The sequence below is a fragment of the Cupressus sempervirens genome, chromosome 7 (assembly GCF_028749045.1).
Source record: "Cupressus sempervirens isolate cs-2001-9-10 chromosome 7, ASM2874904v1, whole genome shotgun sequence".
Lineage (NCBI taxonomy): Eukaryota > Viridiplantae > Streptophyta > Pinopsida > Cupressales > Cupressaceae > Cupressus > Cupressus sempervirens.
In genome coordinates, this window is record NC_143124.1 from 525,883,916 (window position 1) to 525,903,200 (window position 19,285).

The window sequence follows — 19,285 nt, forward strand, 5'->3', positions numbered from 1 at the left end:
GTGTGATCAATTTGGGAATACATTACATCAAAGAAAATAGAAGCCAAGTAGGAAGCAATAGATAGAGATATTTGATTCTGAAGAACAAAATGTAGAAAGAGATAGTAAATCCTGAATATGTAACCTGATAGTGGTAGTGCTGAACATTAGGAAAGACACAATGTTAGAACTCAAGAAGAATTCTAATACCAAGAAAATAAGATAGATTAAGAGAAAATGAAAAGATCAAACATATGCTCCTAAGAAATAGATAGTTGTAGCAAGCGATGATAGAATATTTCTTTCCCCTTATGATGAAATCAAAATGAGGTACAAAGAATGTAGAAATGAGATAGATATGGGAAAAATGAGATATAACAATTTCCAAGATGACATATAGATGATTATAACCAAAAAGTGACCATAAGGAAATGATAGAATGCCCTAGTTTGACTAGAGTTGACCATAAAGGATAAAGAATGAAAATTAGGTCAAATCAAGTAGAAAAGATGATTTAGACATGAAAATATGAATGGAAGAAGATATGAAGTTTAGAAATGATGAAGACATGAAGAAATGAAGATGCCCCAACGAAAATTAGACCTCAAGAGGTCACCTAACTGCATAGAAGAAGGTATAATTTTTAAATGTGATTTTGACTATCAAGATGAACTAGGATTTTGATTTCAATCCTTAAAATGGATCTAGGATGTCAAAATTAGCTAGGGCTACAAATTTTACAATATTCTGAGGAGTTTGAAAAATGGTTCAAATTTTAGGTTGGAAAGCTATATAAGGGGTCCAAGTGTCACTTTCAAATCATTTTTTCTTTTGTGAATTTGGAGAGCTTAGTGTGAGTTTGAGAGAAAAAATGATGTTAGCAAGCATTCTAACCCACTAACACCATTTCGAGCATAGCCGGTTACACAACCAACCACTTGACTATGAGGCATTGGTAAGTTATCAATATTTTCTTGCTTTTTGGTGCATTTATTACCTTTTTTCACACATTTTAGGGCTTGTATGAAAAAATATTGGGTGATATTTTCAAAAGTATTGCATGGGTACTTAAAAAAATATTGCATGATATTTCACACATAAAAATGTATCACATGGTTTGAAAAGTTCTATCAAATGGGGTATACCCAAATCTCATGCATGTCAGTGTTTATATTGCTTGGGAAAAAAGTATCACCTAGGTACTATAAAAAATATCACACGATACTTAGACAGGAAAAATTATCACCTATCTATAGCAAAAAGAATATCGCACAAGCTTTGTTTTAAGAGTTTGAGTTGGATTTTTCTTTTTTGAGCACTATTTTTCGATGGTACTGATGTTTCTTTGTCATGATTTTGTAGATTGTGTTCCCCACATTTCTTATCAGGGCCCCCAAGTGGTGGGGTTACACATTATGGGATGCCTTACTAGGGATGAGACAATCGCCATAGTGAGTATGGGGCTAAAGTGGGTCACACAGATACCCCATATCTGGGTGAACCACAAGTTGTTGACTGCACTAGCGAAGCAGTGGCATAATGAGCACAACACTTTTCATCTACCTACTGGAGAGGCAACTGTCACTTAAGAGGATGTGTACCACATCCTTCAAGTGCCTTGCTATAGTGATCTAATGAGTTATAATGTTTTGATCTCTCATTTATGTTTGTAAGTTTTTGATATCTATGTGAGGCATACTAAGGACAGGTTGTTTTCATTTCATAAGTGTACTATGATTAGACCCCGACAGAGGGTAGAACAATAGTGCAGGATATGTTTCAAGATGTCACCATCGCAGATTGACATTTGAGTTGGGAGTGACTCATGGATGAGTATGGTGATCAGTATCCTTTGTAGTTTTTGGTATGTTCTCTAGTTGTGTAGGCTCTAGTTACCAATAGGGACCAGAAGGGATTCCCTCTAGGATGGGGCAGGTTAGTAGCAGACTTGATTGAGTGGCCACAAAGGATGGCCTAGGGACCAGCCATTCTTGTCGACATGTATCATGAGTTGCGTGAGATAGTATACCATGAGGGACACTCTTGGGCATATGGGGAAATGTTAGCATAGATATGAGCTTGATAGCACATTATTATGATCTGACCAAGGGTTCAACTATGAGAGCATAGCCAACCCTACATTTTTAGATATACAAGTTTAGTATCACATACCCATAGTGGAGATATGACATATTATCAATAGATTTTAGATGAGCTCACATCCTTTGTATGGTGACCATATCGATAGTTCCATAGGTGGTTAGACTCTTGGGAGCTAGGGTATATGTGTTATAATCAACCCCTAGTTAGTAGGCATGCATGTATTATTGGGTGGTTTGTGATCAGCTGAGTATGGTGACAATTTGCGTAGTAGTAGGGGATCTCAATGGAGATGACCACCTATGTGTGATATCACAAAGAGGATTCATAGGGTTGGCTTCCTATGTTAGAATATCAGACAACCATCCAAGAGACAACAATATTGGTTTGAGAGCCTTGGGATTATCGACTAGATATAGAAAATGTGGGTGCAAACCCAACATATTTATATGAGAGGAAAAGGCATCCATTCCCACAGTTTACTCGGTTAGATGCCCCACTCCCAGTAGTAGGATATGGGGGAGATGAGGGAGATGGTGATGGAGGTAGAACTAGAGGAAGATGGATGGAGGTCAAGAGTAGTTCCCAAGCTAGGAGGAGGTTGAGGTAGGCCTAGGCCATGAGGGAGGAGGAGGAGGAGGAGGAGAGTCCACTGAGATGCAAAAGAGAAAAATAGGTGGAGGTACAAGTGGAGCATCCAACTATAGATGATGATCAAGATGCTAGATTGTGGGCCATAGAGATAGATTTGTAGGCAACTCAAGTGACTGTCTTTGTATGAGACCAATAGCTGGTGGATGCGCGACCAAAGGTAGATAGGCAAGAGTGAGCCCTGAGAGATGATTTAGCAAAGGCCCGATGAGAGATAGAGTGACAAATGGCTAGGGTATCCTACTAGCATGGGGTATGCATTGTTGTAGTTCCTATGGATCAATAGATACCTATGTACTCAAAGAGGAATAGTAGATTAGATCAGCCACCATTGAGGGCACTAGTGGCTTCTCCCTTGGCACATTTGACTCATGAGGGGGGAAGTTAGTCTTGGGTCTAGGTTGATGTTTCATGACAATTTTTATTGTACCCTATGTATTTTGACATGGATATCAAGATTTTGGATCTCATATTTATATTTTTATAGTGACTATATATAAGATATTGGATTTGATTGATAACTGCGTGTACTTGTCTCATTTTGATGGATGTTTTAGCATTTTATGTTTTCATGTGATGTTTCAATTTCTTGCTCATGTATGTGTTGTTTTTATGCTCATGTTGATATGCTCATGGATCTTTCTTTTTAGTTTGCATGTGTATGATATAGACTTATGTTTTGAAATATATAACACTTGGATAGATTAGATGTGATTTTTAGATTACCCCCTTGTGATGATATGATAGAAAAGAGGCGGAGTGAGAGGTCAAGAAGATGAAAATAAATGACAAGATGAAAGAAAAGAAGGTATGAAAGAAGTTAGCCAACATGTCTAAAAAAGATAAAGAAAGAGCTCTCCCCATATGTAGGAATACAAGACTAAGCTAGAAAATTAACCTATAATGTAAACTAATATGCAAAGTAGTTTATCGACAAGGAATGCATAACATTTAGACTCTAATTTGATCATTGATCATTTATTAGGAACATCATAAGATCATACAACTATCACTAGTGTAACTATTAGGATATGAATATGATCGATATCATATAGGAATGTGGAAATATAATCTAAGCATCAAAGACATGTAAGTCAAGATGGCTATCTGGTTAGATTCCCTAAGTTTAATATAGCAAGATTACACCTATATCTAGGCATAAGCACTAGGATAACCCCCAAGTGTGGTCTTGCAAAAATAGTCAAAGATGATACGTTGTGAGTCAAAGTGCAAAGTAGGACAAGCATGAATGCTCTAAACATTTTAGACTAACAAAATATACCCACAAGCAGAAAACAAGTAAACATGGTCGATGCCCCTAGTCTTCTAGTCCGTCCATGACATCTTTGAAAGAGTATTAGGGAGGGAACACATGGAGAAGAAATTGTCATAAATAGCACACAAAGAAGATAAAGTTCATCATATATCAACCATTTAAATTTTTTAAGTGTGTGTGTATAAGTCAAGACTTGATTCTGATAGTGAGAAATATTGTGACATTTGAGACTCTAAGTAAACTATCTAAAAAGTGTTGAGAAACACAATGGGGGGTAGTGTTGAGAAACATTGTTTTGTGAGTTCCCAAAGAAACCCTAATGTACAAGGATACCTCAATAGGCTAAGTAGTTATTCCCCCCAGATGAGGACAAAGAACAATTCTAAGCTAGGAGATGTACTGCAAAGTGGGTGATTAAGATTGATAGATGTAGGTGCAAGGGTCTCAAGTGGTGATTGTTTCCAGGTTTTCACCACTTGGAAATTTTTTTAAAACTTTTTCCAATTTGTTTGTATTTTTTTATTTTTTTAGTGATCCATCAAAGCACCTATTCCTAGGTTTTCACTAAGATGATCATTTTTCAAGGACATTTTCTGATTTTTAGGATTTTTTTAGGATCAATAGATATGTACAAATAGTTAGTAGTGAACTTCTAAGCATAAAATTTTTTTAAATGTAGTATATTGATAGGCTCCACCATTTTTTTCCCTTCTAGAGTAGAAATATGATAAGCACTAGACCAAATGTTGTTGTGATAATGTAAGGACCCAACCAATTAGGTTCAAACTTCCCTTTATGTTCTCGCATCTACTAATTTTTAGAGTTTTCTCTAAATAGAAGCTCACCCACTTAAAACTCACGGGGATGAAATTTTTTTGTTATACTGAGTAGACATCCACTCCTGATAAGCCCGCATATCATCAAAAGAAGCCTTGTGACATTCATCAAGAGTTTCTAGTTCCTATACTCGCATAGCGCTATGGTCTACATTAGTGATCAACCCATGTAAGGAGACTCGCAATGAAGGGATCTCAACTTCAGAGGACAACCTCAAATCCATAGACTAAAGAAAAAGGTGTGGGCCCTATAGGAGTATGTATGGTAGTTATATAGGCTCATAACACCAGATTGATTTGTAAGTGCTAGTCCTTCCCTAATTTATGAACTGTTCTGTGCAGAATCTTGAGCAGTTTTGTTAGAGGCCTCAACTTGGTCATTCCCTTGCAGGTAATAGATTGAGGACCAATATTGTTTGATTCTAAATTTATTGCACAATTGTTTAAGGCCCTTTTTCTTGAGTTGTCCTCCATTATTAGTAATGGTGGAGGAAAGAATGCCATAGTGACAAATGATGTGGTTTAGTATAAATAGGGCAACATGTTTTCCTTTAGTAGCAAATATTGGCACACCCATTTGGCAAAATACTCATTCATTATGATCATGAACACGTGGCCACTAGATGAACTTGGATGATTTTTTCCTACTAAGTCAAAGGCCCATTGCTGAAATGACTAGTATGTCATAGAGAGTATTAGCTCATGCCCAGAAGCATGAATCAAGTTGCCATGAATTTCACATTTCTTATAGGACCTAGCATAATGAACAACATCAGCTTGCGTGGTTGGCTAGAAAAAGCCCACCCTAAGCAATTTTCAAGAAAGTGCAAGGTCATTGTAATGTGCCTTGCAAATACTATCATGGACTTTAGCTAGTGCCTTTTCAGACTCTTCTAGTTCTAAACACCTAAGAAGCATTCTATCTAGAATTTTCCTACACAAGTCACCAAAGACCAATGTGTAATGTGAAGAATTGCAAAGGAGTTGGCATTTTTTGTTGCATGTGAGGGTTTTAGGAATAACCTGATCACACAGGTAGGAGAAGATGGTAGCATAGTAGGAGGAATCGTGACATACCACGATGTAGATTGTAATACCCCAAAATTGGCACATTGCCATATTAACCAATTCTGGTCTATTCAATTCTTTCTAAGTCCTATTATACTAGGAAATTCTAATTCTGATAATCACTACTTGACCTTGGTGACAAAATGTAGAAAACCCTAATCTGCATTAATCACACTATTTATTTAATTCCTAAGTATCGACTCAAATTAGCCATAATAAACCTATTGATTTAATTTAATTTAATTATAAGTGTTCATACTTTAATTAAATTAAAATTACCTCTTTAGCCAATGTACAAAGGAATTGAATATATTTGATTTAATAAGATATCTCCTATTTTAATTATTGAATTTAATTATTCAATTAATTAAATTTTATCCATTTATGAGGTCATATTCTATTTTATTAAATTAAATATTCTCTCCAAATCTTCTCTTCAGTTCACAAATGGAAACTTTGGGTGAACTAAAAAATCAAAAAAGGAATTAAATCAGTTAACTCCCTTTTCATAAGGAGTCTTCCATTATGACTAAGTCCCATCTTCAATCTTGATCGTCCATTCTGATTAATCTTGACCATAAATCAATTTTGGAGTTTTATTTAAGAAGCCTTTAATTCCTCATTATAGAGATTGAATTGAATTTGCATCAAACTTATGTTAGGATATCTACTTATTTTCTCTTGCATTATTAGCTTAATATTCTTGTATATCAATCTCATATAGTTTAATTGTGCATCCATTTAGATTAATTGTTCTTTCTTATTCTTAGAATAATATTGCATGCATTTAGATTAATCTTGCATATCTCATATAGCTTAAAATCCTTCATTCTAGAGGTTTGGTTGCCCACTTCTCATTCTGAGAGCAAAGGCAAAATCCTTCTAGTTAGAAGGCAATAGGTCAAACTATTGGATCACTCAGATGAATAATCTCATATTCATTCCAGGATGATCTTTTAGATAATGACCATGTTGAAGTGTGTGTGAGGATCTAAGGAAGGCACATTTCACATATACATTTATAGCACCCCACGCCATAATGAGGAATTGAAGGCTTCTTAAATAAAACCCCTAAATTGATTGACAATCAAGATTAATTAGAATGGACAGTCGAGATTGAAGATGAGACTTAGTCATAATGAGAGATTCCTTATGAAAAGGGAGTTAATTGATTACTTTTGAATGAAAAAAGGAGTTAACTGATTTGATTTGAGTGGAATAAGAAGTTAACTAATTTAATTCCTTTTCTAATTTTTTAGCTCACCCAGAGTTTCCATTTCTAAATTGAAGAGAAGATTTGGAGAGAATATTTAATTTAATAAAATAGAATATAACCTCATAAATGGATAAACTTTAATTAATTGAATAATTAAAAAGAGGAGATATCTTATTAAATCAAATGTATTCAATTCCTTTGTACATTAGCTAAAGAGGTAATTTTAATTTAATTAAAGTATGAACACTTATAATTAAATTAAATTAAATCAATAGGTTTATTATAGCTAATTTGAGTAGATACTTAAGATTATATAAATAGTGTGATTAATGTAGATTAGGGTTTTCTACATTTTGACACCTAGGTCAAGTAGTGATTATTAGAATTAGAATTGCCTAGTAAAATAGGACTTAGGTAGAATTGAATAGACCAAAATTGGTTAATATGGCAATGTGCTAATTTTGGGGTATTACACAGAACACATGGTTATCTAAGGAATCATAGGTAGGATGATATATTTCTTCCACTAGGAACTCGAATTGTGATTCATGTTCTTGTAACTAGAGGATAGATGATTTCTACTCTAGGAATTTGCTAAAGTGTCACAAAAGAAAAATAGTTCCTTAGAACATTAATCAACTTCTTGTAAGGTACCAACTTTTCATCTTTTGTTTGATATTCACTATTGATTTGATTGATGACAAGTTGGGAATCTCTGTAGATATGCAATTCATTGATTCTCCATTCAAGAGCCATTTTAATCCCATTTGTTAAGGCTTCATATCCCACAATGTTGTTAGTGCAAGTGAATATGAGTTTATAGGATATTGGGATTTTATAACAATGAGGTAAAGTAAACAAGATGCCTACGCTAGCCCCATTCTATGTATGAGAATCATCAAATAATATTTTCCAAGTTCTTTTAGTGATGTATATAATTGAAGCATCTAGAAACTCAATCTACGTAGGTGTTGTATCTTCTAGTGGAACATTATTCAATTGGTCAATTATGGCCTATCCCTTGATAGCTTTGCATTTAACATACTGAATGTCAAATTATAAAAGAATCATTATCCATTTAGCCAAGCGGTTGATAAGCACAGCTTTACTTGGCAAGTATTTTAAGGGATAGATTTTAGCAATTAGGTGAACTATATGTATCAACATATAATGTCCAAATTTCTGAGAAGTAAAGACAACAGTAAGGCAAGCCTTCTTAATGTTGTTGTATTTCATCTCATAGGTCACCAAAGTGCGACTGATGTAGTATATAATATGTTATTTTCTAGTCTCACCACTCTATGCCAATAATGCTCCTAGAGAGGAAGTTGTACTTGAGATATAAAAAATCAAAGGTTTTCCTGGTATGGGTGGCATTAATATGGGAGGTTTATCCAATTACCCTTTCATTTGGTCTAGACTTTGTTGACAATCTTTGTTACAGATATGAGTAGAGCCTTTATGCGAATTCTTGTTAAAAGATTGAGCTTTATCAATCAACTAAGAAATGAATCTTCTAATGGATTGCAAACATCCTTGTAGACTTCTATTCCTTGGAGGAGGCATTTCCATGATTACTTTTACTTTTTTAGGATCAACATCAATGCCTTTTGCTCATTTAATGTAGCATAGTAGTTTTCCAGATGTGACACCAAAAGAACATTTTTTTGGATTTAGCCTAGTAGTTGACTGATATTCCTTGGAGGAGGCATTTCCATGATTACTTTTACTTTTTTAGGATCAACATTAATTCCTTTTGCTTATATAATGTAGCCTAGTAGTCTTCCAGATGTGACACCAAAAGCTCACTTTTTTGAATTTAGCGTAAGTTGAAACTGTACCATATGGTCCAATATCAAACTAAGGTTGTCAAGATGTCTATCTCATTTTTTAGATTTTTCTAGTGTGTCATCAACATAATCTTCCATATTTTTATGCATCATGTTGTGGAAGATGGTGGTTATTGTGTTGGAATATTGGCAAGACTATTGGAAGTTTGGAGAGATTGGTTTGATGATGATATGTTGCATTCATGACTGAGTTTTTCATTGGTATCAACATAGCATGTTTGGTGTATTCTATGGTATCTAACATAAGAATAGCGAAAAGATTAAGTCGGTATGGACATCTAATTAGGCATGATAACCACCTAAGGTTATGGGAGATACTCTAAAGTATCTGGTGTATGCAATTAAGGTCAAAAGTATAAAGGAGAGGTCTAGAAGAAGTTATGTAACTTTTGGTGATGTCTATTTTGAGATAGAGTTTATAGAGGCATGTTCTGGTAAACTTTTTATATCTCTTAGTAGATTTGATATCTTCAGGATCAAGGTTGAGGACATGAAAAAGACATGTTGAGAATGATGTGGCTAATCTTGTTCATCATAATATTGTGTGTATGGAAATTTATTCAAGTTGCAAGGTGGAAGATTAAAATTATTGCTAAGTGTAACATGTTCTTAATGTGGTCCTATAATAATTAATTGAGAGGGACTAACAACCAACTCAGAGAATTTTTTTTAAGGACTTGATATAAAGGAAGGACATTTTCCTTTATCGTGATTTGTGGATATGATTGAATGATTGATGATAAGCAGCAATGAGTTTAGAATGTGAAGTTGAGCATAGCAGTGAAGAAGTGAAGGAAACATCATTGCTAAGGTTTTGCTAAGTGATCTAAGGTTTGTTATTTGGATCCAAGGTTTGTGACATAGTCTATAAGGTCTGACAATGATTGATCTAGTTGATAGGATAGAGGAAATGATAGAGGAAAAAAGAAGATACTAGTAAATTACTTGTTTGAGCAATGAGCTCTTCTTGTAGTTGAAATTGCATGTTTGGGCAATGGGATCTTCCTGCATACATTATACCACAACTCCTAATAGGTTTGGCACAACTCCTAACAGGGTTGGAATGTCCTAATAGGTATTCAAAGTCTCCTAATAGGGACTCATTATACTAAATGTTGTAACAGACTCCTCATAGGGTCCATCCTCTAACAAGGAATATTTATATTAGTACATCATCTTGTGGGCATCATTCCCACCAAGGTTTTCCCTTTCATCAAGGGTTTCCGTAGTTAACATATCTGGTGTAATTTTTTATGTGCATCTTTGTATGGTTATTGTTTACTTTGGTTGAATGGTTAAGTTTTTTTAAAGAAGATAAGTGTTTTAAGTATTGGATAAATGATTCACACCCCCCCCCCCTCTTAGTTATCTTGGTGGACTATTATTTCTAACAATTGGACTATTGTGGTGATGAAATTGGATTTGTGGAAATTAAAGAAGAAATTCTAGAGAAGGTGACTTTGGTATCACAAGTTGAGAAGAAATCTAATTAGATAATTGGTAGTGGTTGTTCACATCTTTTGATTGACGACATAAACAAGTTTGCTGACTTCAAAATTTAGGATGGAGGAATTGTCAAAGTTGGGAAAAATGTAGCATGCCAAGTAAAAGGTATAGCATTTATACTCTTGATGGTAAAACTAATACTGAGGATGTATACTTTGTTGATGGTTTAAAGAACAATATTTTGAGTGTTGGACAACTAGTAGACAAAGGTCATAAATTGTAGTTCACAGAAAAGACATGCATGATCAGAGATAAAAATGGAAAGCTAATTGGAATAGGAACAAGTTCTAGAGGTAATGTATTTCAATTGAATCTTACTAAAATGACATGTTTGGTGCGAAGGTAGATGATAGTTGGTTATGGCATAAGAGATTCTATCATATAAACTTTGATAGTATCGTGAGGACTAGTAAAATGTTTGTTGTTAGAGATTTTCCAAAGATTGTAAATCCTACTAACAAAATTTGTGAGTGTGTTTTAGCAAAGCATAACAAAACTTCTTTTCCCAGAAAGAAGTTTACCATTACAATGAAGTTGGAGATTGTACACACAGATCTTAGTAGTCCTACAAAGAGTAGAGGATTCTATGGTGAAAGGTATTTTATGATTCTAGTTGATGATTTTTCTAGAATGATGTGGGTTACATTTCTTAAAGAGAAATATGAGGCATTGACAAGTTTAAGATATTCAAGAATAGAGTTGAGAATGAATATAGTGTAAAGATTAAATTTTTAAGATCATATAGAGGAAGAGAATTTAATTCAAATGAGTTTAACATGTTTTATGAGGAAAATGGAATTAAGAGATTGCTATCAACTTTGAGAACCCCTAAACAGAATGGCATTGTAGAGAGAAGGAAAACAGAATGGCATTGTAGAGAGAAGGAACAAGTCTATTAAAAAAGTTGCAAGAGCTATGTTCGCAGAGAATGATGTATCCAAGACATTTTGGAGAGAAGTTGTGAATAAAATATTCTACACTATGAATAGAGTTCAAGTCAGGAAGGACACAAACAATACACCTTACGAACTGTGGTTTGGTCACTCGCCTATAGTTAAGTACTTTAGAATATTTGGAAGTGCTACATAAAGAGAGATGATGACATTGGTAAGTTTGATGCTAGAAGTGATGAAGGTATGTTTCTTGGTTATTCATTGAAAAGCAAGGCTTCTAGATGTTATAATCAAAGAACTAAGACTATTATGGAAATTGCAAATGTGAGAATTGATGAAAAATTTAGACTACAAGAGAGAATAATTGATTATAATTTAGATGATGATTATGTTGTTACCAAGCCAAGGAATGATGAGGTGTTTCTTGAGACTAACAATGATTTGCAAAATGAAGGAGAGCAAAGGTAGGAAAAAAAGCTCAAAACCTTTAGTAGAACTAAGAGTTCAAATAGAAACTCCTACTTCAAGAAAGAATGTGATAAAGAATCACCCATTTGAATAGATTGTTGAAAGCAAAGACAATGGTGTGATGACAAGAAGTAAAGTGAATGAAGAACTATGCTTTATATCTCAAGTTGAGCTGAAGAATGCAAATGAAGCATGTAAAGATGATTATTGGAAGAAAGCTATGAAAGAGGAATTGGATTAGATAGTAAAGAATGAGACATGGAAATTGGTCCCCAAACTAGCAAACAAGAATGTGATAGGAACTGAATGGGTATTTAGGAACAAGATGAATGGACAAGGAGAAGTTTTAAGAAATAAAGCAACATTGGTATGTAAAGGTTACTCATAGCAAGAAGGAATAGACTATGGGGAGACTTATGCTCTAGTGGCTAGAATAGAAGTAGTAAGATTATTCTTAGCCTATGCAGTACATAAGAAATTCAAAGTATATCAAATGGATGTCAAGTCAACATTTTGAAATGGAGAACTTGAAGAAGAGGTATACATTGAGCAACCTGAAGGATGTCCTTTGATAGATGACAAGGACATAGTATGCAGACTGAGGAAAGCATTGTACGAATTGAAGCAAGCACCTAGAACCTGATATGCAAATTTGTACAAGAATTTGACAAATCTCAAATATAGAAATTGTATGAAAAATAGTAATCTATATTGGAATGAAACTAATGATGGTTTGATGATTTTGGTAATATTCGTTGATGACATTATATTTGGAGGTAATGATGAAGAAAATGAGAAGTTTGTAGAAGAATGAAGAAAGAATTTGAAATGAGTATGATAGGAGAAATGAAATATTTTTCTTGGATTACAAATTGTACAAAATAAAGAAGGGATATTTACTTCTCAGAGTAAGTACTTGAAGGATTTTCTGAAAAGGTTTGGTTTCAAAACAAGTAAACTAGTTGGAACACCTATATCAGCTGGACACAAGTTATCTACAAAGGATGAGACACCTACTATTGAGCAGAAGAAGTACATATCTATGATTGAAGGTTTGCAATATACAACTCACACAAGGCCAGATATATAAAATGTAGTTGGGATTGTTGAAAGATTCCAAGCTGATCCTAGAGAAGCACATTATGTAGCAGTGAAAAGAACATTTAGATATCTGAAGGGAACACTTGAGTTTGGATTATTGTATGGTAGATCTAATGATTTTACTATAAGTGCTTATACTGATGCAGATTGGGCAAGCAGTATGGATGTTAGAAAAAGCACTATTGGAGGAGCTTTCTTTCTTGGAGGAAGATTGGTTTCTTGATTAAGCAAGAAGAAGGATTGAACATCTCAAAGTACATCAGAAGAAGAGTATGTTGCAGCAACAAATAATTGCAATCAAGTAATTTGGATGAAGGAGATGCTCAAGGATATAAGGATAGAAATCAGTGAACCTATTGTCATACATTATGACAATACAGGAACAATAAATATGTCTAAGAATCTAGTATTGCATTCGAGGACTAAGAAAATCTCTATTAAGTGCCATATGTTGAGAGAAAAATTTGCAGAAAAGGAAATCGAATTGGAGTATGTGAGCACTAAAGAGCAGATTGCAAATATATTCACTAAGCCTCTTCCCAAAGAGACTTTTGAGTATTTGTGAGGTATGCTTGGGGTTTTTCCCCTTCCTACATCAAAGTAGAAAATGCAAGAGTGCATCAATCCAAGGTAATAGAGCACCATTGATTTTCTAGACTAGATGTCGATGCTTCCTGTATGGGGGGAGTATCTATGATGGATAGAGTCATCTAGGAGTCTTGTTGATATTGTTGTGAATAGTGCCTTTTGACACTTGAGCTAGTAGGAATTACTTGTTCAAAGTTTGATGTAGATATGTTGGTTGCAAAAACCTTTGACATTGATGTCAATGGGGGAGAGTTTGGCTTGAAAACATCATATTATGGAAGAGAACTTTGGCATCATACTATGGGGGGGAAGTATTACAGGAAAGTATAGAGGAAAAGTTTGGTAGTATGCTAAGGAAGATGTTTGACATAAGCACAATATTTTTAATAATAGTTTAGTATAGATCACATTGAGGTATATCAATGGGGGAGAATGATTGATGAAGAGGATTTGAAGACTATTTGTCTTTTGTTGGTATTCTTAGAACTAGATGTTTTTCATCTATGTTGCCATCAATGCCAAAGGGGGAGATTGTTGGAAGATAGGAAAGATTTTTGGAAGATCGGAGAGATTGGCTTGATGATGATATGTTACATTCATGACTAAGTTTGTCATTGATGTCAACATAGCATGCTTGATGTATTCTATGGTATCTGACAAAAGAATAGTGGAAAGATTAAGTTGGTATAGACAACTAATTAAGCATGATAACCACCCAATGTATGGGAAATACTTTGGAGTATCTCGTAGATGTAGTTAATGTCAAAAGCAAAAAGGAAGAAGTCTAGAAGAAGTTATGTAAGTTTTGGTGATTTATATTTTGAAATAGAGTTTATAGAGGTATGTTCTAGTAAACTTGTTATATCTCTTAGTAGATTTGATATCTGAGGATAAAAGTTGAGGACATGAAGAAGACATGTTGAGGATGATGTGGCTAAGATCACTCATCATAATATTGTGTGTATGGAAAGTTATTCAATTTTCAAGGTAGAAGAGTAAGGTTATTGCTAAGTGTAATGTGTTCTTAATGTGGTGCTATGATAATTAATTGAGAAGGACTAATAGCTGACTCAAGGAATTATTTTATGGACTCAGTATAAAGGAATGGCATTTTCCTTTATCATGATGTGTGGATATGATTGAATAATCAATGATAAGCAGCTAAGAGTGTGGAATGTGAAGTTGAGCAAAGCAGTATAGAAGTGAAGGAAACTTCATTGCCAAGGTTTTGCTAAGTGATCTGAGATTTGGTATTTGGATCCAAGGTTTGTGACCTAGTCTACAAGGTCTGACAGTGATTGATCTAGTTGATAGGACAGAGGAAAGGATAGAGGAAAGAAGAAGATACCAGTAAATTACTTGTTTGAGAAATGAGCTCTTTTTGTAGATTAAATTGCATGTTTGGGTAGTCGGTTCTTCTTGCATACATTATACCACAACTCCTAATAGGGTTGGCACAACTCCTAACAAATTTGGAATCTCCTAATAGGGATTCAAAGTCTCCTAACAGGGACTCATTGACTAAAGTTTGTAATAGACTCCTATCAGGGTCCATCCTCTAATGAGGAATATTTAAATTAGTACATCATCTTGTGGGAATCATTCCCACCGAGGTTTTCCCTCTGATCAAGGGTTACCCTAATCAACATATCCGGTGTAATTTTATATGTACATCCTTGTATGGTTTATGTTTTCTTTGGTTGAATGGTTAAGTTTGTTTAAAGAAGATAAGTGTTTTAATTATTGGATAACTAATTCACCCCCCCACCCCCCTCCCCCCAATTATCTTGGTGGACTATTGTTTCTAACACATTACTCATTGATAGGTAGTGCTATCATTTTTTAGTCCAAAGGGCATGACATTCCAGGAGAAGCTGCCCCATGCACATGTAAAGGCTCTCTTTTCTTGATTAATAGGAGCATTCTTAATTTGATTATACCTAAAAAAACCATCCATTAGGGAGTACATTTCATAATAGCTATCATATCCACTATCAAGTCTATGTTGGGTAGTGGAAAGTCATCCTTAGGGAATTCTTTGTTTAGATATCTAAAATCAATACATACTCAAATGGATTTTTCATGTTTAAACACAGGTACAATATTCAAAATCCACTTTGCATAATCAATAGCTCTCATAATGTTTTCACTTAGGATATTTTCTAGCTCTACTTTGACCAAAAGGGCTATATGTGGATGCATCTTTCTCAATTTTGTTTAATAGCTTTTATACTAGGAGATATAGAAAAATGATGTGTAATTAGATCTATGTCAAGTCATGGCATATCTAAGTATGTCCATGTAAAATTGATCTTCTTGTCATCAAAGAACCTGGAAAAACTCTCCTTTTCTTCAATTGATAATGACTGTGCCACATGGATAATTTTAGGAGATTCCTTTATCCCCAAGTTGATAGGTTCTGTAGGTTCAATGAGAATCAAAGATTTGTCCTAAAAATAGCTTGGCAAACTACCAAGTACCTCATCTGTAGGCACCTCAAGGAGGTTTTCATCATTGGATACATCTTTATTTTTTCTTTTTTTAGGTTCAGATACCACTACAAAGTGGTTTTCACCATCTGACCATTTTTTTTTCTTTTCCTTTTTTATGACTGAGGTACTTGATATTGAATTTTATCATGTTAACCTCAAGTTCACTAGTAGAAGAAGTTATGGGTTCAATGGTATTAAGATAGCAAGCGATCTCATAGTCATTCTAAAAAGATAGCATTTTAGGTCTTTGATGTTGAACCAACCAATCTATGAGATCAGGGTGAATCAAGGAAAGGGATGTGGAAGCTCTAAGGTTTTTGATATGGAAGGAGTCATCTTCAATTACATGAGATGTCAAGACTATAGTGAACATTGTAAAGGAATTTAGATTAGGAATATACTTAGAGGGACCAACGTGATTCACTAAATTAGTCTGCAAACCAAACTCGTCTAACCCTACACTAGACTCTTCAACTACATTTGGTTGGGTTATATAGGTGTGAATGACATCCACCCCTAATACACAAGATGCATCTGATAGAATTTCCCATTTGTACTCAAAAGAATATGTACTTTGATTCCTTGCAATAAAGAGAGAAATATTTTGTCTAATCCTTTCTTTGTTTAAGTCTCCATGGTCATATTCATCTTGTTCATATTTCCCAGAAGTAGAAGCTTCAGCATCATTGTGAGTAGTTAGTGTTTCTTCTCCCAAGGGAGAGAAGTGAGAGGCATGAAATCCTCATCTTGCAATGTTTTTGCAACAAAGGGAGGATCATCATCCACTGATTTTCTAGACATGGGAGCTCTTCTAAAAAATGTTGGTATTTCATCTTCTAGCCCAAAACCTAGGCCATTAGTATCTTGAGTATTGTGACCCTTAGTGTAACTTAAAGGTTCTACTAGATATTTTTTGTTACTCATTAAGGACCCATGGCCTTGATATCTCATGTTTGTAATAAGTTTATATCCTTTTGTGTATCATTTAGAAGACATGGGAGTAGTGACTGTGACTTCTTCCTCATCTTCCTCTTCCCTATATATCCATTTTTTGATTGCTTGTTTTTCCATTTATGTTTTAGAGGAACTAAGGATTGAAAAAAGGTGCCAAAAATAGCCATTGTAGATGCTGAAGGTTTTATTTTGGTAGAAAATTTTCCATAAGACCAAGGGGAAATAGGTAAAGCAATAATTGAGTCCAGAGTGTATTCGCCCATGCCTAGGCTCGTCATTTTCAGTTTCTATTCACACTCTATAAAGGATGGTTTTAGATTGTGAGAAGAGAAATTACGTGGAACTAATGTTTCTATAGAAGATAGTGTATTGATAGATATTGAGTTGTCTCTAGGGACAACTATCTCAATACCATTGAATGGGAACTTGATACACTAATGATATATGTAAGGTACTACTTGCATTTCATGGATCCATGGTCATCCCAACAACAAATTTTATGGGAGTGGTATGTCTAGGACTTGGAAAATGAAATCTTTCTCAACTAGACCAACTTGAATTAGAAGCACAATGAGACCTTTGGAAGGGCTTTCAACCTCATCATAGGCTTTGATAGTAATCTTGCACCTAGGGTCAATGGAAAATATAGACATGCATAATTGTTGGATCACATTGAATGAGATGATGTTTAACCTTGCACCATTATCTATCAGAACTTGGCGAATGTGAGTACAGAAGATTTGGACTTCAACATGGAGGGTGACATTATGGGGATGATTGCGAGCTCTATCATCTTTCTCAAAAAAGGTCAGATAGTGAGGTGAAGAAATATGGTTCACCATAGCATGGAATTGCTCCACATCAATATCTATGAGGACATCGGTAGAATCGAAGTCTTTTTCAAGGATGTCCTTGTTCAAAGGGGATAATTCTAGCAACTCAAAGATGGAAATTTGAGCCAAGGTTTGTTGTTGTTGGTTGACAAGGTCATAATCAAAGAGCCTTGATGTAGTTTCTTGCTTGGATGATGACACATTCTTATGATCATTATCAAGTTTTAGAATAACTTTAGATTGCCCCTTAGTGATAGTGTTAAACTTAGTTCACGCTAGGATGAGGAAGATTTTTCCACTTGAAGGACCACCTTAGGTTGGGTATTCCTATGTTGTGGAGGATCATTTCTTGTCTTGAGGATAACCTTGGGTCTTTCTTCCTCAACATCATAGTTGGGTCGATTGTGAGAATTAAAATTCATTGTGTAAAGATACTCAACAAGTTCAATCATGTTTATAACATCGTTAGCATTAGTGTAGGCATAGTTGATCTTAGCATCATGATTTTTCTTAGAAGACTTGGAAGATTTTCCTTTCTCATATTCAGGCAAGTTTGTCTAAAATCTTTATGGTCAAATTTTTTAACAAGGCCATCCGTGACAACTTTACTAGCATCTATAAGATCTTGGATGACATCTTTGAGTTTGAAATAATGATTAGTATTGTGGCCTTTTCTTCTATGATAGTTACAAAAATGATCCTATTTCCACCAATCAGGCCCAATGGGTGGGTCATAGGGGTTGGAGTTGTGTGGAAATGTGACCAGTTTATTTGCAATTAAGGTGTTTAAGACCACATCATAAGGTTCAACCATTGGTGTACAAACATGTCATTTTTTAGTAAACTTGTTATTCTTGTCATATGTCTGTGGTTTCAAACCTTCTTTTTGTTTTGTAACATAAATAGCATTGGAGAGGTTGAACATAGACTCCTTGGTCTTAGGAACATACACTACTCCATCATTGACAATATATTTGTTTTTGTCCTTGTCATTTCTGTGCAAGTTGTTTCCTCAATTCTTGCACTTCTTCTCTCAATATTTCAGCCTTGGTGGACTCTCTCTTTTGATTATTCATTGTACATCAAAATCTTGAGGGAGTTTCCATCCCTTTGTTGTCATATACTAGAAGTATTGGTCCCCATTTTTCTCCAAATCCTTGAGCATCAGATTTTGATCAAGCTTGTCATGTTGAAATCTTATGACATCTTCACTAGTGATCTCATCATCACTTTCGTGATGTGATTGTCATTGCCTAGGTGTGATGGGCATCCTACCACATTGACTCTAGGAGTCCTTGGAGCTATGTATTTTCCATCATTTCCACTTAGGGGAATGTAGTCAAATGGATTGTAATAATAGCCTCTTCTAGTTTCCTCATTGTGTGTATGAGTGTTAGGCTTGGCTTATTGATCAACTCATTCTCTAGCATGGATGACTTCCGTAAGTCCTTCATTTTCATGTGCTTGCTCTTCT